The sequence below is a fragment of the Carcharodon carcharias genome, chromosome 4, assembly GCF_017639515.1.
Source record: "Carcharodon carcharias isolate sCarCar2 chromosome 4, sCarCar2.pri, whole genome shotgun sequence".
Classification (NCBI taxonomy): Eukaryota; Metazoa; Chordata; class Chondrichthyes; order Lamniformes; family Lamnidae; genus Carcharodon; species Carcharodon carcharias.
Genome location: NC_054470.1, coordinates 158,402,684 through 158,425,618, shown reverse-complemented (window position 1 = coordinate 158,425,618; position 22,935 = coordinate 158,402,684). Strand labels below are relative to the sequence as shown.

Genomic DNA, 22,935 nt, shown 5'->3' with positions numbered 1-22,935 from the left:
ACGCTGGTTAGGCCACAGCTAGAGTATTGCGTGCAGTTCCAGAATCTGCATTATAGGAAGGATGTGATTGCACTAGACAGAGTGCGGAGGAAATTTAGCAGGATGTTGCCTGGGCTGGAGAATTTTAGTTATGAGGAGAGATTGGATAGACTGGGGTTATTTTCCCTGGAGCAGAGGGGATTGAGGGGGTACATGATTGATGTGTATAAAATTATGAGGGGCATAGATAGGGTAGACAGAAAGGAACTTTCCCCGTGGTGAAGGGATCAATAACCAGGCGGCATAGATTTAAGGTAAGGGGCAGGAGGTTAAGAGGGGATGTGAGGAAGGATTTTTTCACCCAGACGGTGTTGGGAATCTGGAACTCACCGCCTGAAAGGGTGGTAGAGGCAGACACCCTCATAACAATTAAGAAGTATTTGGATGTGCACTTGCGATGCCATGGCATACAAGGCCTAGTGCTGGAAAATGGGATTAGAATAATTAGGTACTTGTTTGACTGGTGCCAACTCGATGGGTCGAAGGGCCTTTTTCTGTGCTTATATGACTCTATAAAAATAAGGGAAAAAGAACTGAAATCTCTACAATTTACTACCAATAGGAATGAGACTCCATGTTGTAAACTGTTCTCTTTCTAGGCCAGAGAAGTTGAGTAACATTGCAGGGTCATAATTTAACCATTTAAAAAGTGCTTACACCATTGAATTCCAGCCCTAACTTTATGTAATGAGTTAAACTGGCTATTAATATGCAGATTCAGCAAGTACAGGAAGTATGGGGAGGTTGAGAGCAAGCCAGTGTTTTCACAAGGCTAACAGCCAACCAACACAAATTGTGGAAAGACAGAGTTAATGTTTCGAGCCCGTATGACTCTTCTTCAGATCTCTGAAGAAGTCATACGGACTTGAAACATTAACTCTGTCTTTCTCTCCACAGATGCTGTCAGACCTGCTGAGTTTTTCCAGCATCTTTTGTTTTGTTTCAGATTTCCAGCATCCCCAGTATTTTGTTTTTAACTAACACAAATTGTCTAACAACTTGTGCAATTCAACAATTCACAGGGCCTCTCTTCCTCATCATACTTGACAATTTACACATTTATATATTACACATTTTTGCATGTACATATTAAACTCACTGGGCCATCTTCTATTACAAAGTGAACTACACTTCAAAAGTACTTTATTGGCTATGATTTATGGAAGGTGTTATATAAATGTAAGTCTTCAGACAAGGTTGGACTCCACAGGAGTGCTGTGTTTAAAAATGTAACAACATTGCATAACAGATCATGGGACCAGGTCAATAAGCAAAATTGGACATGTCTCAATAACGTTACAGGACGGGTCCAGTATGATTAAAAGCAAAATACTACGGATGCTGGAAATCTGAAACAGAAACAGAAACAAAAATAATAATAGCTGGAAAAACTCAGCAGGTCTGACAGCATCTGTGGAGAGGAACACAATTGAAGAGTCATATGGACTCGAAACGTCGACTGGATTTTTCCAGCTATTTTTGTTTTTGTTTCAGGTATGATTAACCTGAAATGAGACTAACCCACTTTCTGCTCCAGGTGCCTATGACAAAACCTCCCCTCCCATCTCAGTGTACTCTGAAATGCTGTAATCATTGGTGTATAACTAGTAAGGGATTTAAAAACTAAAGCCTGCCCCAGAGCCAGCATTACAGGGCATTTCCTTTAAATGACATTTCTAATTGAGGCTTCTAGCCTATTGCCAACTGTGAAATATCCTATCATTCGTGCAGCTTCTGGTCACGATGACTGGGAGAAGCAGCACAAACTACCCAAACATTAGAGATCTTTAAGAACCCATGGACGAAAGACAATCTGCTTTTTGTTAATTAGAAAACATTACCAGGGCTCTCATTACTCGCAATCAAACGCTCTCAGCCCTTCATCCCTCCACCAGCTTCCGTTGCTAATCTGGTGCATACGTCATTTCTTGTCAGCCTTTGCGTCACTTCCTGGCAACGTGGAGTACAGCCGTACCGGAAGTGCTGATGACGTACGGTGAAGATTCCACTCCTCCCCCACCTTGCACAATAGATCAGTAAGAATTCCCTATTACTCTCTCCTATATTTCAGCCGGATGTGCAGAAATACATCCATTCTGTTTATACCACTGTTGTAACCTTACATTTACATAATCTATTATTTTTAAATTCTTACATCTTGTGATATATTTCTTATCTCCCCCTCCCCATCCCTCACTTATAATGGAATATAGGCCATGTAAAATATATCCTCCCCACCCACCCTTCAACTGAGGTGTTGCAGCAACATGGCTGGCAGGCGGGTATAATTATAGTGTGACAAGATCGTGTATGTCAATTTTATAAATGTGGAAACAGGAACTTATAATAATGGAAGTGTAAAAGTCAGAACGAATGTATAATTGTAAAAAGAAGACAAAATGCCCTGAGTTCAGTTTGATCCCACCTCCTAATCCCACTTCACCTGAAGACTTAATTGACTCCGTACGAGCAATGCCATGGGAGATCAACTAGCAAAAACTAGCAAAAGGAAAAAAAAATGTAGCAAGCTGATTTGTTCATTGGAACCACATGACTATTAATATATTATTTGCCTGTATGGTCAGCTCAGGCCTGGCTCCTTCACCAGCCCCCTCATATCATGCTTCCTAGCTGTAAACTTTCTGTTTTCTCTAGCTCAGTAATCAACATTCTTCCTCATATTCAGTCCCTGACAGCAGATCTTGGTGTCTGATCTCCCAGCTTGTTCACTCAAAGCATCAGTGTCCAGTTTCTCAGATTTGCCACTTGTTTGGAACAATTTTTGTATTCGCTTCGGTTCTACTCAATGAATTCACTCAGGTTCCCTTTTCTGCTTTCCTAACTTGCTTGTTCGCCAAGTCCCACTCTTCATTGTTGTGTCTAGCTGTGTGATTACAAGTTCAGGAGGTTGAGAAGTGGCCCACATATGCATAGTTACAATTGCATGTACTGAATAAATACTCCTTCTGTCTTTTGTTTTCATTAATCTTGGACTAAAAAGTATTTGTGCAAGTACATTGAGAGCACGGGCTTGGCCTAAATAGCTAGGTGGTTATGGTACTGGGTTTGTAACCCCAAGATCAAGAGTTCAAATCTCACAATGGCAAACTATGAAACAATGTAACTTCATCTGAAACAGATGGAAACATGTTTGTACTCGAAAGAGTTACATTGAGAGCACTGTCACTTTCCCAACAGTCCTCCTAAGGGACCCTATTGGAGGAATCATCTTCTCACATCGAGGGTCCCAACAGCACCTCAGAGTGGCTGGACATGTACAATTCACATGGCGGCCAACCAATTAGATATGCAGAGGCAATGGACCCAGCCAATCACGTGGTGGGGACAGACAGGAAGTTGCTGGCCCCACCTTTACCTCATGGGATCAAATGCCATATTTGAACAGCATCCAAACAGGCATCCACTCTTTGCCTTCTAGCAGCATCAGTCTGGTTGTTTGTGAGGGATTTGTAATCCCTGGAACCGTGGGCACTTACACAGTGACACTTTGTGAGGAGATCAAGAGATTTTGCAGAGGCCTAATTCTGACTTGAATCTGGATGGAATGAGTGTGGTAGGGGCCTGTCTGGCCTGTCACTTCATCACCTTTGCCCTGGCTTTGGTGACTCTTGATCCACACCCCCACCACCCTAGAACTCGCACCCCCCCCCCCCCCCCCCCCCCCCCCCAATAATAACCAATAGCCAGCCCTTCGGCACAATGGAACCTGCCACAATTAGCCTAGACCTGCCACTGTCATCCTCAACCCTCCCTCTATCATCCTTGACCTGCCCTCCATTACCTTCGACCCTCGGGCTTACCATTACCTTTTCTCTATAACTCTTGATCTCCCCACAGTTATGCTTAATCTACCGTCCATAGTCATTAACTTTCCCTGTGTGGTCCAGCTTCCTCTCACATCTCTCCACGAGCCTTCATAGGGCTATCACCACCTCTCTCTCTTTCTCTCTCTCTCCATGCCCCTTTCCTCTTTCACAGTCACTACCCAATCTCAATGCATCAATGCCTCCTCTCCCCGATTCAACAAATCTTCACAAAAAAGAAAAGCAGTTCCCATTCAGTCCAAATCCACCAGGAAAAATACTTCACCTGCTGCGTGCTAGCTTTAACCAACAATGAATCTGAAGTCGTGTGTTACTCATTTGCTGCATATTTAATTTCAAAGTTGCAATTCAATCTGATGAAGTTGTGTTTTAATGAGTTTGGATCGCCTGCTAATCAAAAGTAGGTTCTTGCCACCTGCTGTTAGGAAACATGATCCGTCCTCAATCCACCACCAACTTAATAACCAACTTTCATCCCACCATTGGGAAGCTGACATTTTGCCTCTCACTCAATTAAGTGGCCCCGCCTACCTCATTTTCTGCTTCCAGGAGCTTCACAAGAATGCGCCCTATATTCTCACCTTGTCTTCGTCCCTAACCCAAGCCAGCATCCCCTTCCCTATTCCATCCCTGCCACTCAGCCCCTCCACCATCCAAGACTGAACAAATAATATTGTCAGCAGTATATAAGAATTATTTCATCTTCGAATGGTCATCTTTTACTCATTCTTTCTTCGTTGAGCAGGGAAAACCAGAATCATTTCTCCAGCTATAAGGGGCAGAAGCTGTAAATCTTATCCCACATTTGCATGGGAAATTATGGTGATAATGAAAGAAGGTAGAGTTCTCTTTCTGAGAAGTAAGAGAAACAATTAAATATATGACAAGATTGGGAGATATGCAGAAGGATGGAAATGAAGAGCAGATACTTAGAGGTGGCTGATATTATCAGGCTTGAAAAGCCACTCAGCCATGACTCCACTAAGCTTGTCAAGAAGGCTTATGTATGTGGAATGGTCCCATCCAAGCTGACCCAATTCGGGTGGAATTTCTAATCAACAAAAGGCCTCGATACCTCTCATAAGCCAATGCCTCACAACTTGAGTTGTCTATCAGAAATTTCCTCCATACCATTCCATACTGTGCAGAAGGTTTTCTTCTACCAGCTGCTTCTGCACTTTTTTAAAATGTATTTTTTGATGCCTACTCTCCGTTTCCTGTTAGCTAACCAATCCCCTCACCATGCTAATATGTTACCTCCCACACCTTGAGCTCTTACTTTGCATAGTGACCTTTCATGTGGCACCTTGTCAAATGCCATCTGGAAATCAAAGTACAGCACATCCACACGTTCCTCTTTACCCATGTTGCTTGTTGCTTCCTCAAAGAACTCCAAAAAATTAGTCAAACCTGATTTCCCTCGCACAAAACTATGTTGACTCTGTCAGATTGCATTGCGATTTTCTATGTGCCCTGCTATGACCTCCTTAATAATAGATTCCAGCATTTTCCCGACAACAGATGTTAAGCTAACTGGCCTATAGTTTTCTGCTTTCTGTCTCCTTCCTTTCTTGAATAAAGGAATCACATTCAAAATTTTCCAATCTGTTAGGACCTTTCCAAAATCTAGGGAATTTTGGAAAATTAAAATCAATACATCTACTATCTCAGTCACTTCTTTTAAGACCCTTAGATTAAGTCTACCAGGATCGGGGGATTTGTCAGCTTTTAATTCTAATATTTTCTTAATACCTTTCCCTGGTGATTGTAATTTTTTAAGTTCCTCCCTCCCATTCACCCACTGATTCAAAGTTATCTTTGGGATGTTAGTTGTATCCTTTGTAGTGAAGACTGACGCAAAATATCTGTTCAATTCATCCGCTATTTCCTTATTTTCCATTATTAATTCACCAGACTCACTCTCTGGAAGACCAACGTTCACTTTACTTTACTTACTCTTTTTCTTTTTAAATACTCTTACTATCTTTACTTATGTTTCTAGCTAGTTCTCTATCATTCTCTAATTTCTCCCTCCTTTTAGTCATTATTTGCCGGTCTTTATATTCTGTGTATTCTCTATATTATCTTCTGACTTGCCACTCAGCTTTGTGGAATTATATGCTTTTTCTTTCAATTTGATACTGGGCTGTAACTTGAAACTAGCGTAGGAAAGTGCTAGCTTGCAGAAATTAGAAGAAACAAATACTGACTTACCTGGTCTTGAAAATTACATTGTCACTTCCATTTGCTGGAGTTGCTTGAGCTAGGGGCCTGCATCAAAAGACTCCTCGCAGGATCCAGCAAATTCAAGGAGACCATGCTCCTTTTTTTATGGCACTTGCCGCGTAACGCAGGTAGGTTTAAAGGGCCAGGGAAATTGACAGGCTGGGGGAAGATAAGTGTCTAAGATAAGTGGATAGGATTTGGGGTGAGGGTGTCCTGGGGGTGGACCCATGGGGTGGGAGAGTTGGGCCAGGGAGGAGTCAGAAGTCCATAGGTGGGGGGTCCAAGGTATGGGTGGGGGGGGGTGGTGTCTGACGCCTGGTGCGGACGTCTTGGGGAGTCGTGGAGATGGTATCGGAGGTCCGGGGAGGATGGGGATCGGATGTTGGGGGTGGGGGATTAGGGTGTGGTGTGGTGTTGGGGGCAGGGGGTGGGTTAGCCGTGTCAGAGGTTAGGGGTGGTGGGTGTCAGAGGTCGGGGCGGGCGGTGTCAGAGGTTGTGGGGATGAGGAGACTCCCGTGGGGGAGTGGGCCTTAGGTGTCGGGGGTGTCTCGTGGCATCGGTCTGGGTCTTTACAATAGTTACTCAGCAATTAAATAGGTTTTAATTATTCTAACTTTTTCTGAATAACTATTGGTATGACCCTTGCGGAATCATCTGAGGTTTTGATTTAAACCGCATTTTCGGATGGTTCCCAGTGCAATTGTCCAAAGGAAGTGTGTACTTCTGCGCAATTGCTGTGCAAACCCTTACCAGGGAACTTCCCAGAGGGATTCCCCAATGCACCTTTGGGGTACCCCCCCAAATCCAGTGCTGGGGAGCTTGGAAGTGAAGGGTCAATATCTTTAACTTTCTTAGTTAGCCACGGATGATGTGTCCTTTCCTTAAAGTCTTCCTTTCTCACTAGAATGTATCTTTAAAAAGTATCCTGAAATATCTCCTTAAATGTGTGCTACTGCATCTCTACTGACCTATCCCTTAACCTAATTTCTCAGTTCACTTTCACCAGCCCTGTCTCTCTGTCCCTCTTAATTACCCTTATTTAAGTTTAAAACACTAGTCTTAGACCCACTCCTCTCTCCTTCAAACTGAAAGTGAAATTCAATCATATTATGATCACTGCTCCCTGGAGGCACCTTCATCATGAGGCCATAATTAATCCTGTCTCATTACACATTACCAGATCCAGTATCGCCTGCCCTCTGGTTGGTACTAGAATGTGCTGCTCTAAGAAACTGAAACGAACAAATTCTATGAACTCATTATCCCAGCTATTTGCCAATCTGATTCATCCAATTTATATATAGATTAAAATCACCCATGATTATCACCATACCATTCTCACAAGCCCCATTATTTCTTCCTATATACCCCATCCTCCAGTGTGGTGATTGTTTGGGGGCCTATAAACCACTTCCACAAGTGACTTATTACCTTTACTATTTCTCATCTCTGCCCAAGCTGATTCTACATCTTGATCTCCAGAACTAGGGTCATCTCTCTCTATTGTATCAATGTCATCCTTAATTAATGGAGCTCCACCTTCACCTTTTCCTAGCTTCCTGTCCTCCTCAATGTCATATATGCTTGAATATTCAGTTGCCATCCTGCAGATGTGTCTTTGTAACCTCTCACACTCAATGTATACATGGAACACATTCTCCTCCAGCTTACAGTTGCCATCGTGTTCCAACCAGACACAGCCTGGCCCATTTTGCCATGCAGCGGAGCCTGGAGTTCCAAGTGAATGGCTCCCTACAGTAGTGTCCTCCCCTGTTTCACTGAGAATCTGGCAGTAGTTATGTGCAATAGGCTTTTCGGCAGATTCACAGACTTCCAGGCTGCCTCTAACTTTTGCAAGCCAGAGGAATCTGTGGTTCATGCGTACATTGAGTATGAGAGCTTACAGCCCCTCTTCCACTATTTCAAAAAGCTGATCTCAATATCTGGCTGCACTTCAGACCCAGGCTCACAATCTTTGGTCATACACTGCGCAAGAGCACAGGCAAGCCAGTGGTCCTGCTCATGGGTCTACTCCTGGACCTGGTCAAGGTGGACATTAACAGAAACAAAAACAAAAAAATGGTGGGAAACATTCATCAGGTCAGGCAACATATGTGGATAGAGAAACAAAGTCAACGCTTTAGGTCAAGGACCCTTCATCAATTCTCTCTAAAGATGTTGCCTGACCTGCTGATTAGTGTTTCCAGCATTTCCAGATTTTGTTTCAGATTTGCAGCATCTGCAGTCTTCTGCTTTTCAATTAGTGGCTGCAACAGGTTCAGGTAACATGCAGTTGAGAGGACTGTTTGGTCCAACTTCCTGCCTCTGTTCCACAGCTATGTTTGCACTAGGGTGTCCCTGGAGGCCACTTGAGACCTTCCGTGACTATTGAACCTTGAAGGTACTAGAGTGCATAGTCATGACACCATCAGCATTTTGATTTAATTAGTAAGATTTCCTTATTGTTTCAAATATAAATCAAGCAACAGCCTGACATAGTCATCCTCACAGAATCATATCTTAGAGACAATGTCTCAGACATCACCATCACCATCCCTGGGTATGTCCTGTCCCATCGGCAGAACAAGCCCAGCAGAGGTGACAGCACAGTGGTATACAGTCAGGAGGCAGTTGCCCTGGGAGTCCTCAACATCGACTCCGGTCCCCATGAAGTCTCATGGCATCAGGTCAAACATGGGCAAGAAAACCTGCTGATCACCTCATACCGTCCTCCCTCCGCTGATGAATTAGTGTTCCTCCATGTTGAACACCACTTGGAGGAAGCACTGAGGGTGGCAAGGGCACAGAATGTACTTTGGGTGGGGGACTTCAATGTCCATCACCAAAGAGTGGCTCAGTAGCACTACTACTGACTGAGTCCTAAATGACATAGCTGCTGTACTGGGTCTGCTGCAGGTGGTGAGGGAACCAACAGGAGGGAAAAATATACTTGACTTCATCCTCACCAGCCTGCCTGCAGCAGATGCATCTGTCCATGAGAGTATCAGTAGGAGTGACCACCGCACAGTCATTGTGGAGACGAAGTCCTGCCTTCACACTGATGATACCCTACATCGTGTTGTGTGGCACTACCACCATGCTAAATGGGATAGATTTCGAACAGCTCTAGCAACTCAAGACTGGATATCCATGAGGCGCTGTAGGCCATCAGCAGCAGCAGAATTGTATTCCACCACAATCTGTAACCTCATGGTCTGGCATATCCCCCACGCTACCATTACTATCAAGCCGGGGGATCAACCCTGGTTCAATGAAGAGTGCAGAAGGGCATGCCAGGAGCAGCAGCCAAACAGCATAACCAGCAAGTAATAGACAGAGCCAAGCGATCCCACATCCAACAGATCAAATCTAAGCTCTGCAGTCTGGCCACATCCAGTCGTGAACGGTGATGGACAATTAAACGACTCACTGGAGGAGGAGGCTCCACAATTACCACCATCCTCAATGATGGAGGAGCCCATCACATCAGGGCAAAAGATAAGGCTGAAGCATTTGCTACAATCTGCAGCCAGATGTGCCGAGTAGAAGATCTATCTCGGCCTCCTCCAGAGGTCCCCAGCATCACAGATGCCAGTCTTCAGCCAATTCAATTCACTCTAGGTGATATCAAGAAATGGCTGAAGGCATTGGACACTGCAATGTCTATGGGCCCTGACAATATTCCAGCCATAGTACTGAAGACTTGTGCTCCAGAATTTGCTGCGCCCCTAGCCAAGCTGTTCCAGTAAAGCTACAGCACCGGCATCTACCCAGCTATGTGGAAAATTGCCCAGGTATGTCCTGTACACAAACAGCAGGACGAATCTAACCCGGCCAATTACCGCCCCATCAGTCTACTCTCCGTCATCAGTAAAGTAATGGAAGGGGTCATCAACAGTGCTATCAAGCAGCACTTGTTTAGCAATAACTTGCTCACTGATGCCCAGTTTGGGCTCACCAGGGCCACTCAGCTCCTGACCTCATTACAGCCCTCGTTCAAACATGGACAAAAGAGCTGAACTCCCGAGGAGAGGTGAGAGTGACTACCCGTGACATCAAGGCCGCATTTGACCGAGTGTGGCTAGCAAAATTGGAATCGGGGAAAACTCTCTGCTGGTTGGAGTCATACCTAGCACAAAGAAAGATGGTTGTGGTTGTTTAGATCAGTCATCTCAGCTCCCGGACATCACTGCAGGAGTTCCTCAGGGTAGTGCCTTGGCCCAACCTTCTTCAGCTGCTTCGTCAATGACCTTCCTTCCATCATAAGGACAGAAGTGGGGATATTAGCTGATGATTACATGATTCACACCTCCTCAGATACTGAAGCAGCCCATGTCCAAATGCAGCAGGACCTTGACAGTATCCAGGCTTGGCCTGACAAGTGGCAAGTAACATTCGCGCCACACAGGTGCCAAGCAATGACCATCTCCAACAAGAGAGAATCCAACTATTGCCTCTTGATGTTCAATGACATTACCATCACTGAATCCCCCACAATCAACATCCTGGGGTTACCATTGACCAGGAACTGAACTGGACTAGCCATATAAATACTGTGGCTACAAGAGCAGGTCAGAGGCTAGGAATCCTTTGATGAGTAACTCATCTCCTGACTCCCCAAAGCCTGTCCACCATCTACAAAGCACAAGTCAGGAGTCTGATGGAATACTCCCCACTTTCCTGGATGAGTACAGCTCCCACAACACTCCAGAAGCTTGATACCATCCAGGATAAAGCAGCCCGCTTCATTAGCACCACATCCACAAACATTCACTCCCTTCACTGCCAACGCACAGTAGCAGCAGTGTGTATCATCTCAAAATGCTTTGCAGGATTTCACTCCTTCAACAGCACCTTTCAAACCCATGACCACTACCATCTAGAAGGACAACGGCAGCAGATAGGTGGTAACACCACCAACTGGAAGTTCCCCTCCAAGTCATTCACCTCCTGTCTTGGAAATATATCACCGTTCCTTCACCGCCACTGGGTCAAAATCCTGGCACTCCCTTCCTAACGGCACTGTGGGTGTACCTAAACCACATGGACTGTTTCAAGAAGGCAGCTCACAACTACCTTCTCAAGGGCAACAAGGGATGGGCATTAAATGCTGGCCCAGCCAGCGAAGCCCACATCCCGTGAATGAATTTTGAAAAAAATATAAATTTGGGTCTATTCGTTTGTTCCCATTCAAAAAGGAGCACCTAAGCTGATTTTGCTTGGTAACTTGTCACCCTTACCAATCAATCAGAGGAGAGGAGACTTAGAGACAGAGCACCTGACTTAAAACAAGCAATGTCATAGAGGATCTGCTGATAAAATATTGTAAAAGCAGTTTCTGTGCATGCGCTTCCTGTCTCACACCTCAGGTGTCACAGTGCAGGCATTACGCTTTTGATAGGCATAATCCATGCCACAGTTGCACCTGATTGGCCCAGGTTATATCCCCATAAAAGTGGAACAAGATAGAACTGAGAGGTAAGGAATGTATATCAAATCAAAACTGAGGAAATGGTTTGGAAAACTACAAATCAGAAATGACCAACCCTTAATGACCAGCCAGGAGCATCTACCAATGAAAGAAAGGAAAAGGTACACCAAATAAATTACTCTAAACCGTTTTTTTCATTTTTTTTCCTCCCAAGCTCAAATTTCCACATTGCAAAACAGAATTGTAGCATGACAGAAACATTTTTAAAAATTCACAATAGCATAAACTTACAGGTAAATTCGCCCTTTGTACACTTATTTGAACCAAGCTCAATAACTATGTGGCATTTATCAAATGGAATTTGTTATGTACGTTCTTTTATCATAATTTTACAATATATTTTATAATGTTTAGTTAAAATTAATGCATTTATTCAAGTTTAAAATCCATGCTGTTATATATCAAATAGTTTCACTGAACAGTACATGGTCCAATGATCCAGGTAAGATTTTCCTGAATGTCAGGAAGTGTTCTTATAGTCGAGGTGTGATGGGAGAAATACAAGAGTAAATGTGAGGCAACAATTTGTTCCAAAACCTTTGGGAGAAAGGGAAGTTTGTGTTGGGTTTATATTAGATATTGTCATAAAACCTTTACCTCTAATGTAGGTTCAAGAAACATTGAAAATACCTGAATGATACTTTTTATTGTTAAGTCAATCGTAATAAAACAGAACAAATTAAATGCAATGTATTAAGTTTTGCCTTCTAATTAACTCATGAGACATGTGTTTGACGTTACTTTATTAACCAAAATCTATGCAAATTCAGACACAATATTAATAGACAATTAACAAGAGTCTTTTACTAGTCACATTCTGCCAATTGGAGTTCAAACCAATTACCCTTAATCTCTGTCTCCTGTCTCCTAACCAATGGAATAGGTTATCTCCAATTCCATGTGCTCTCATTTTTATTAACATATTAATATATTAATTCATTAACATTATTAACATACTCATTTCATTGCCCATATATGGTCACATCTGTGGCTTTCACAATTCACTTAACTCATCAAGTTTTAGCTTTCAGATCATTGAGTTTAACTTTGTTGGGAATCTTATGATTCTTAGACCATCAAACAGATTGATGAACACACAACCTTATCCATATCTTATCTAAAGTTATCATCCTTTCAGACAGTGGTCAACACTTCCTGGCAGCTATTAACGTAAGACACTTTGGCTTCCTGTATGGTTTGCTCAAGATGTTCTTCTTACTTCCAGTATTTATTGCAAAAGGAACTTACTGCAGTGTATCCACTGGAGTTCATTCAAAAATTGTTATTCCTTTCTCACGCTGCCTCCCAGTCCCCACTGTTGTGCTAAAAACCTGTCTGGTACATATGTGTGTCTTTCTGAAGTACGTTTTAATCAAATTACCCTCCATTTTAGATAATTTGATGTATTACCAACTCGTTTATTATATAATATTAATTCATTCGGGTCTATCATTACAATTTGTAGGTGGGGATGTGGCACAGAATGAACAAAAAAATTTATAAGGGGAGAGATAAAAAGTTTATCTTGAACAAGCTTCTTCTTAGGCAGTCCCTCGGGATTGAGGATGACTTGCTTCCACTCTGGTGGGGTCTGACACAGCTTATGTTTCCATTGCGCAATCTAGTATCTGCCACGTGTGGGGCAGGTGATCCTTGGAGGGTTGGGTGGATGAGGTGTTTCAAGGTTTGTGCGCTCTCTCCAAGTCTCTTCTTCTCATGAAGAAGCAGACAGAGCAGATTAGTTAAATATTCTAGAATTTTGTTCAGTTTTACCTTTGCAGAACCTTCCTCAGGAAACACAAAAGCAAACACATAAACGTTATCATCGCATCCATCCATATAAGATGAGAGATGTGCAGTAAATCAAATCCATTAGTGATAGGATAACATCATATGGTGCACTTCTGCTGATGGCTGAGAGACCAATCCATAAGAGGCAGCTTCTGCCACAATTGTTGCAGATGAAGTGGTTATTGTTTTTGTTGTTTTTGGTGTTGGTGCATGTTTCCAACCACTGTATATGAAAGAAAGTTCAACCACTTTAGTTACTGATGGTCATGGTGGAGCACGCCAGCCTAAAGGTGATGGTGCCATTTTCCTAATATCTCTCAGGTGCAAAAATGAATGTTTAGGGCCTTTATGTCATACTTGCAAGCATCCTTTTTTTTATTCATTCATGGGATGTCGGCTTCGCTGGCTGGGCCAGCATTTATTGTCCATCCCTAGTTGTCGTTGAAAAGGTGGTGCTGAGCTGCCTTCCTGAACCACTGCAGTCCATGTGGTGTAGATACACCCACAATGCTTTAGAGAGGGAGTTCCAGGATTTTGACCCAGCAACAGTGAAGGAATGGTGATATATTTCCAAGTCGGGATTGTGAGTGACTTAGAGGGGAACCTCCAGGTGTTGGCGTTCCTATGTCTGCTGCCTTTGTTCTTCTAGATGGTACTGGTCGTGGGTTTGGAAGATGCTGTCTAAGGAGCGTTGGTGAATTCCTGCAGTGCATCTTGTAGATGGTACACACTGCTGCAACTGTGCGTCGGTGGTGGAGGGAGTGATTGTTTGCGGATAGGGTGCCAATCAGGTGGACTGCTTTTTCCTGGATGGTGTCCAGCTTCTTCAGTCTTTTGGGAGCTGCACTCATCTAGGCAAGTGGGGAGCTTTCCATCACATTCCTGACTTGTGCCTTGTAGATGATGGACAGGTTTTGGGGAGTCAGGAGGTGACTTACTCCTCGCAGGATTCCTAGCCTTTGATCTGCTCTTGTAGCCACAGTATTTATATGGCTAGTCCAGTTCAATTTTTGGTCAATGGTAACCCCCAGGATGTTGATAGTGGGGGATCCAGTGATGGTAATGTCATTGAACATTAAGGAGCGATGGTTGGATTCTCTCTTGTTGGAGATGGTCATTGCCTGACACTTGTGTGGTGCGAATGTTACTTTCCACTTGTCAGCCAAGTCTGGATATTAACCAGGTCTTGCTGCATTTGGACATGGACTGCTTCAGTATCTGAGGAGTCGTGAATGGTGCTAAACATTGTGCAATCATCAGTGCATATCCCCGCTTCTGACCTTATGATGGAAGGAAGGTCATTGACGAAGCAGCTGAAGATGGTTAGGCCAAGACACTACCCTGAGGAACTCCTGCAGTGATGCCCTGGAGCTGAGATGACTGACCTCCAACAACCACAACCATCTTCCTTTGTGCTAGGTATGACTCCAAGCAGCGGAGAGTTTTCCCTCTGATTCCCATTGACTCCACTTTTGCTAGGGCTGCTTGATACAATACTCAGTCAAATGCTGCCTTTGTGTCAAGGGCAGTCACTCTCACCTCACCTCTGGAGTTCAGCTCTTTTGTCCATGTTTGAACCGAGGCTGTAATGAAGTCAGGAGCTGAGTGGCCCTGCCAGAACCCAAACTGGACATCATTGAACAGGTTACTGCTAAGCAAGTGCCGCTTGATAGCACTGTTGATGACCCCTTCCAAATTCTTTACTGATGATCGAGAGTAGACTGGTGGGGCGGTAATTGGCCAGGTTGCATTTGTCCTGATTTTTATGTACAGGACATACCAGGGCAATTTTCCAGATAGCCGGGTAGATGCCAGTGTTGTAGCTGTACTGGAACAGCTTGGCCAGAGGCCCAGCAAGTTCTGGAGCACAAATCTTCAGTACTATTGCTGGAATATTGTCAGGGCCCATAACCTTTGCAGTATCCAGTGCCTTCAGCCGTTTCTTGATATCATGTGAAGCAAATCGAATTGGCTGAAGACTAGCATCTGTGATGCTGGGGACCTCTGGAGGAGGCCGAAGTGGATCAGCCACTCGGCACTTCTGGCTGAAGATTGTAGCAAATGCTTCAGCCTTATCTTTTGCACAGCTGTGCTGGGCTCCTCCATCATTGAGCATGGGGATATTTGTGGAGCCTCCTCCTCAAGTGAGTTGTTTAATTGTCTACCATCATTCACGACTGGATGTGGCAGGACTGCAGAGCTTAGATCTAATTTGTTGGTTGTGGGATCGCTTAGCTCTGTCAATCACTTGCTGCTTATGCTGTTGGGCACACAAGTAGTCCTGCATTATAGCTTCATCAGGTTTTTTAGATGTGTCTGCTGCTGCTCCTGATATGTCCTCCTGCACTCTTCAGTGAACCCGCTTTGATCCCCTGGCTTGATGGTGATGGTAGAATGGGGGATATGCCGGGCCATGAGGTTACAGATTCTGTTCAAGTACATTTCTGCTGCTGCTGATGGCCCACAATGCCTCATGGATGCGCGGTCTTGAGTTGCCAGATCTATTCAAAATCCATCCCATTTAGCATGGTGGTAGTGCCACACAACATGATAGAGGGCATTGTCAACGTGAAGGCAGGTCTTCGTCTCCACAATGACTGTGTGGTGGTCACTCCTATTGTCATGGACAGATACATCTGCGGCAGGCAGGTTGGTGAGGATGAAGTCAAGTATGTTTTTTCGTCTTGTTGGTTCCCTGACCACCTGCTGCAGACCCAGTCTAGCAGCTATGTCATTTAGGACTTGATCAACTCAGTCAGTAGTGGTGCTACCGTGCCACTCTTGGTGATGGACATTGAAGTCCCCCACCCACAGTACATTCTGCACCCTTGCCACCCTCAGTGCTTCTTCCAAGTGATGTTCAACATGGAGGAGCACTGATTCATCAGCTGAGCAAGGGCAGTACGTGGTAAGAAGCAGGAGGTTTCCTTGCCCATATTTGACCTGATGCTATGAGATTTCATGGGGTCTGGAGTCGATGTTGAGGACGCCCAGGGCAACTCCCTCTCAACTGTATACCACTGTGCCGCCACCTCTGCTGGGTGTGTCCTGTCAGTGGGCGGTGGGACAGGACAAACCCAGAGATGGTGATGGTCGAGAATGACTATGTCAGGCTGTTGCTTGACTAGTCTGTGAGACAGCTCTCCCAATTTTGGCAGTAGCCCCCAGATATTAGTAAGGCGGACTTTGCAGGGTCGACAGGGCTGCAATTGCCATTGTCATTTCCAGTGCCTAGGTCGATGCCAGGTTGTCTGTCCAGTCTCATTTCTTCTTTGTGACTTTGTAGTGGTTTGGTACAACTGAGTGGCTTGCTAATCCATTTCATCGGGCATTTAAGAGTCAACCACATTCCTGTGGGTCTGGAGTCACATGTAGGCCAGACCAGGTAAGGACAACAGATTTCTTTCCCTGAAGGACAGTAGTAAATCAGATGGTTTTTTTTTTACAACAATCGACAATTGTTTCAAGGTCATCATCAGACTTTTAATTGCAGATTTTTATTGAATTCAAATTCCATCATCTGCCATGGCGGGATTCGAACCCAGGTCCCCAGAGCATTATGCTGGGTCTCTGGATTACTAGTCCAGCAACAATAACACTATGTCATCACCCCCCCACTTGAGGCAAGGAAGCCCCACCTCAGAGAGCTGCCAGCCAGGCTGCCTGGCTGCTCAGGAGCCTCAGCAGTGCCACCAGGAACAGCGGCCAATGATGAAGAAGGAAGTGCAGCCTACAGAAGGTTGGCCAAAGATAATTTAACAAAGTACAATTTCCACTGAATGAAGAGAAACCCCTCTGAGGAAAGTGCTGGGGCCATTTGGACTTCCCTGCTTGCGGCCCTCTCTTTACCTCGTAATAGACTCCCCCACCTGGTCTGCCATTGGGAGATGGCCTCTATTTAACTGTTGGGGGGAGTCGATCTGCTGACGGCCTAGTAAAATGGCCCTTTATAGGACTTTTACATATTCAAATTGGCTCCTTCCCTCCTTGTGCTGAGAAACTTGTCAGCTCCCTTACCTACCATCGGTAAAATTCCCTAACAGCAGGACATGGTCAGTGAGCCAATCCACCATGTTTCCCCCTGATTTTACCAGCACCCTCCTCGTGCAGTAAAAATCTGTTTACTTTTGAACAAATAACCTTAGCTGTTGCTTTAATGGTTAGTAGTACCATTAAGCAAGCCATTGTTTAAATTGCTTTAATTTGTGCATTGCTTGGGCATTAAAGAGAATAGCTGATGTTGTAAAATGTTCTCTCAACTTCAGGTGTTGTCCCTCTTTCCTTTAAATCTGCTGTCATTGCAAACTACTATCCCATATCCAACTTCCCTCCTCTGCAAAGTCCTTGAACATGTTGTCACCTCATCAAATTTGTTCCCATCTTTCCTGGAACTCCATGTTTGAATTCCTTCAATCAGTTTTCCGCCCAAAACGGCTCTTAGCAAAGTCATAAATGATATCCTATGTGACCATGACAAAGGTAAACTACTCCTCCTCATCTCGACCTGTCTGCAGCCTTTGACACGGTTGAACACACCATTGCAGATTTTTATTGAATTCAAATTCTACCATCTGCCAACTGCTCTCCATCTTCGTCTAGTTGGGTGGGACTGTCATCATGTGGTTCCATTCTTATCTATCTAATTATAGCCAAAGAATTACTTGCAATGGCCTCTCTTCCTAATACACCACCATTAACCCTGGTGTTCCCCAAGGATCCAACCTTGGCCTCTTATTTCTCATCTATATGCTGCCCTTTGGTGACATCAAAGGCACAGTATTAATTTTCACATGTATGATGATGACATCCAGCTCTACTTCACCACCACCTCCCTTCACTCCTTCACTGTTGCTAAATTATCAGACTGCTTATCTGACATTCAGTACTGGATGAGTAGAAATTTTCTCCAATTAAATACAGGAAGATTGAAGCCATTGTTTTCAGTCCCACCTCCAAACTCCGTTCCCTAACTGCAACTCATTTCTCTCCCTTGCAACAGTCTGAGATTAAGCCAGTTCATAACCTTGGTGTCACATTTGATCCTGAAATGAGCTTCTCACCTCATATTCATGCCATCTCTAAAACCGCCTATTTCCACCCTCATCCATGCCTGCGTTACCTCTAGACTTTTCTGTTCCAATGCACCTCTGGTAGGTCTCCCACATTCTAGCCTCCATAAACTTGAGGTAATCCAAAACTCTGCTGCCAGTGTCTTAACTTGCAACAAGTCCTATTCCCCTAAGATCCCTATGCTTGCTGTCCTACATTGGCTGCCAGTCAAGCAACATGATTTTAAAATTCTCATCCTTGTTTTCAAATCCCTCCATAGCCTTTCCCCTCCCTATCACTGTAATTTCCTACAACCCTACTGAAATCCAGCCCTGTAATATCAATCCACTCCTGTGCCATATTATTTGGACATGTAAATTGGGCATTAGAAACCTTAATGCTTAAAGTTGGTTTGGGGGACTCAAGGTTCCATACTATTCCAGATGATGAACATCTCTCTACATTTCATTGCAACAGAAGTTTAAAAGTGACCATTCCTGGGAGAACCAGTTACATTTTGCTGTATGAGGGAAGGTGTTTGGCTAGGTTGCCTGAATCATATCTATTCAAATAGCGTAATGTTACCTTACCCTAAACTTCCCGCCACCCCCATAATTTCTCTATTTACACTTGAAAAAAAAATGCAAGTCTGTGAAAGATAAGCAAACTGAATGTTTCTTTCACAATGTTTATAATATGATGTCAGTGGCAGGCAGTCTGCAGCAACCAGAGCAGGCTGTTTGATGTGATCAAATCAGATAAGAGATGGAAGGCTAATGGTCAGGGTTTCCTGCCCTTCCTGCTCAAAACAATGTAATTGTTTAAAAACTTGACTCTGGTCTTGGAGAAGCTGATCGATGGGTTTTCCACTTTCAAGTGGAAATTAGCGTTGCATAATTATTGGTGATATCTAGTGTCTTCCTTTGTTCCAGGCTGAATTAAAAGAAAGAGAAGCAACCCTGGGTTTTCTTCAATTTCCTTTTGCTATCCCATCATGAACACAGGACAAACAGAGGACTCTATGGATTGTCTTTTACACATAAAAGCTTTTTTCCACAGTGTGATTCAAGATAATAAAAATTACTTTGATTTCTGACTTTTATTATTTTGAAAGTTTAAAAATACTGCTGAGAAATTGAATATTGTATTGGAGAAATCAGGTGTTATGTGAATATCCCATATTATTTCCTGGGCATATAGCAGTAATAAGAGGTTCATTGTTTATCCTAGGCAAATCTGGATGATTAGTGCACAAAATCAGGTTTTGGCTCATCAAAAGCTGAGGTTTGCATATGTATCTATTTGTGCAACACGAGAAAGGTACAATAGAAGAACACAGGCTTTATCTCCATTCTGCTTGACTTGGCAACCTTCCATCTCGTGAGATATTGATTTGCACTTTGATGGTCCACTTTGCATTAAGCTTCATCTGATGTGGCTCAGAAGCCCCACTCTGGCATGGCAGTCTCTGCCGTACTTACTGGGCAAAGACAGTGGGCTGAGAAAGTGCACAGTCATTGACCCCTATTTTCTCTGGCCCCTCTTCTCAGCCAGCTTCGCTTTCCATTTCACCACCAGTGCCCTACAAGCAGTCAGCCTCCAGATGCCCGCCAACTTCATGGCCTGAAATTTTCAGTCGGCGTGCGGGGGCGGGTGCGTAAAATGATGTGCAATGACATTGGGCGTGCTTTCTGACATCATCGCGCTGTCTCACGATGTTTCGTTCAGCAGGCATGCGCCGGAGTCAGCTGCACGCCTGCCGATATTTAAACAGTCTATTAAGGCCATTAAGAAAGTAATTAAGGGCAATTTTACGCTGCCCGTCCAACCTTACAGTTGGCGGGCAGGGGATAAAGCCAAGCGGGCTTTACGTTTTTTAGGAAACCTCATCCACGAGTGGGATGAGATTTCCTAAAGCTTTTATTAATTAGATTTTAAAAATTTCTGAAATATAAAAACATGTCCCATCTCATGTGACACAGTCACATGAGGGGGCATGTTTAATTAAATTTTTAATGCATTTATTTATTTCAAAAGCACTTCAATCTTCCTGAAGCAGCTCCGTGCCTCAGGGAGATTGAAGCGCTCTTTGCCTGACTCTCCCTCCTACCCCCGCCCGCACAGAATGCTACCACTCGCATCTTATGCTAGACGGGCCTTAATTGGCCCACCCGCATAAAATGGCAGCGTGGAGCCGATTGCAGGCGGCGGTCAGCTCCGTGACTGCCCCCGCCCACTCCTGCCGAGCCTGCCCAACACAGGAAAAATTCTGGCCCATATCTCCATTGCAAGTGCCCTTGTAGCAGATGTATGGGTGTCCAGCAGGTTGTGACCCAGTGGCCAGTCCACCGTATAGAAAGTCTTTGAGTATGCAGCCATCATGCAGCGCAGAGCTGTCCACTTTGCTTAGTTCCAAAGCTAAGTTGTGCAAAATAGGACAAAGAAGGCATTGATAAAGGCTGTAGAATCTCCCTGTCTTGCTTGGACCCTAGTTATTCCAGACAGCCGACCAGAATCTTGGAGATATTCTGGGGAAATTCTGCATGCCAACCAGCCCTGCAGCCAATATTACACAGTCTGCTCTAGTCTATGCTAAAGGTACCCTTCAGCCTAACGCCAATTTGCAGTGGCACAACAGAGATCAGGAATTAAGTGGAATATAATCAATTCTCTATCCTTCTACTCTCCCCCCTGTACACTGGTGCTCCAGCATGTGAACCTCAAGGAAAATCTCGTGCTGAAGGAAACTTCTGTTGAATTTATGAACCTTGCGTTTCTGGTGCTTTGTTGAAGTTTTTGATCCGGTGACATTTTGCACCTGCATTTTGACAGTTTGTTAATGATGTTTAGGAACATTTTATTGTAACATTAAGTTACTGAGTGTAACAATTTATAACAAAGCAGGGAGACTTTGGCAAAGGGCAATGTGTTGTCACCTGTGAGCCTAGTTTCAGTCAAAGGCTGGATATCACTGCAATCACCCACAGTAAGGTCAAGAATGGTGAAGACCTTGTTCATGAGTGAAAGGACAGTCAAGAGGGAAATGTAGGGGATGGGTAATGATTGACTGCTAGCAGAGTCAAGGAGATAATGATGGGTGGGATAAGCAGGATGGGATGGAGAATGGCAGGCTCACAAAGCTGGCTGGATGGCAGTCAAAGATAATGCTTATGATGTTGTTGCTTGAAAGAAGGCAGTGACAGCTGTCTCAATGGGGTCTTTATCGAATGTCAAGAGAGGTTGCTATGTTCTTATTCAAAGGGGATTTAAGCCTGAAACAGTGGTTGGAGCATAGGAAGCTGGTTGGAAAGTGGTTAGGAAAGATAAAATGTCAAACCAGTTTTTTCCATTCAATACTTGGCACCTGGAATAAGAGGGAAGGTCCACTATGCACGATGGGACATGTTTCTTAATCTCTGCTGCACCAATGAAACCTGAATTCCCTTTGTGTCCACTTGTGAGTTTATTTTGCTTACTGTTCAGGACCCAGTTGATTATTTCTATCTCTTTTTATTTTTCTCAGCCTCTCTGGGGACTTTCTCCCCATCCAAGCTTCTGGTCTTCTGACCTGATATTTTCTTATGTGGCTCAGTGTCATGTTTTGGTGTATAATGCTCCTGTGAAGTGCCTTGGGGCAGTTCATGATGTTAAAGGTGCTATATAAATGTATGTTGTTGCTGTTGTCCCTGCCCTTGTTCTTGCCCAGTTATGGAACCTCTAATTTGTCCTAAAAGCACTGTGGGTGCATCTATACCAGACGGACTGCAGCAGTTCAAGAAGATGACTTACCACAACCTTCTCAAAGGCAGTTAGGGATGGGCAATAAATCCTAGCTTTGCCAGCTAAATTACCAGCAAACCCCATAAACAATAAAAAAAAAACTGTGCTCTGATACTTTATCTCTCCTAACCACTTTCCAACCCAGCTTCCTATACAACAACCACTGTTTCAGGCTTAAATCCCCTACGAATAAGAACATAGCAACCTCTCCTGACATTCGATAAAGACCCCATTGAAACAGCTGTCACTGCCTTCTTTCAAGCAACAACATCAAAAGCACTATCTTTAATTGCCATCCAGGCAGCTTTGTGAGCCTGCCATTCTCCGTCCCATTTTGCCTACCCCATCCATCATTATCTCTTTGACTGCCAGCGGTCAATCATTACCTATCCCCTACATTTCCCTCTAGGCTGTGCTTTTACTCATGAACAAAGTCCTCACCATCCTTGACCTTACTGTGGGTGATTGCAGTGATATCCTGCCTTTGACTGAAACTAGGCTCACAGGTGACAACACATTGCCCTTTACCAAAATCTCCTCGCTTTGCTATATTTTCTACCTCCTGGCCTCCATGCTGCATCCCGTTTGGGAAGTTACAAATTGGGGGACCTCACTGTGGGACCGGTTGTAACAGGGACAGACAGGAAAGTAGAGTTGAGGTCGCAATCAGATCAGCCATGATCTTATTCAATGGTGGAGCAGATTCAAGGGGCC

The 22,935-nt window shown here is 44.1% G+C and overlaps 1 protein-coding gene across 2 annotated transcripts in view; it reads right to left on the bottom strand.

The window, feature by feature from the left end:
- polk (polymerase (DNA directed) kappa) overlaps positions 1–1,968 on the bottom strand; it is a 105,983-nt gene extending 104,015 nt beyond the window's left edge. Inside the window, exon 1 of one of the 2 annotated variants that reach the window (XM_041186713.1) lies at positions 1,881–1,968. The gene's annotated coding sequence lies outside the window, so the exon portion shown is untranslated. The remainder of the gene's footprint in view (positions 1–1,880) is intronic. The other variant, XM_041186712.1, reaches the window with a different exon arrangement.
- Between the last annotated feature and the right edge of the window lie 20,967 nt (positions 1,969–22,935).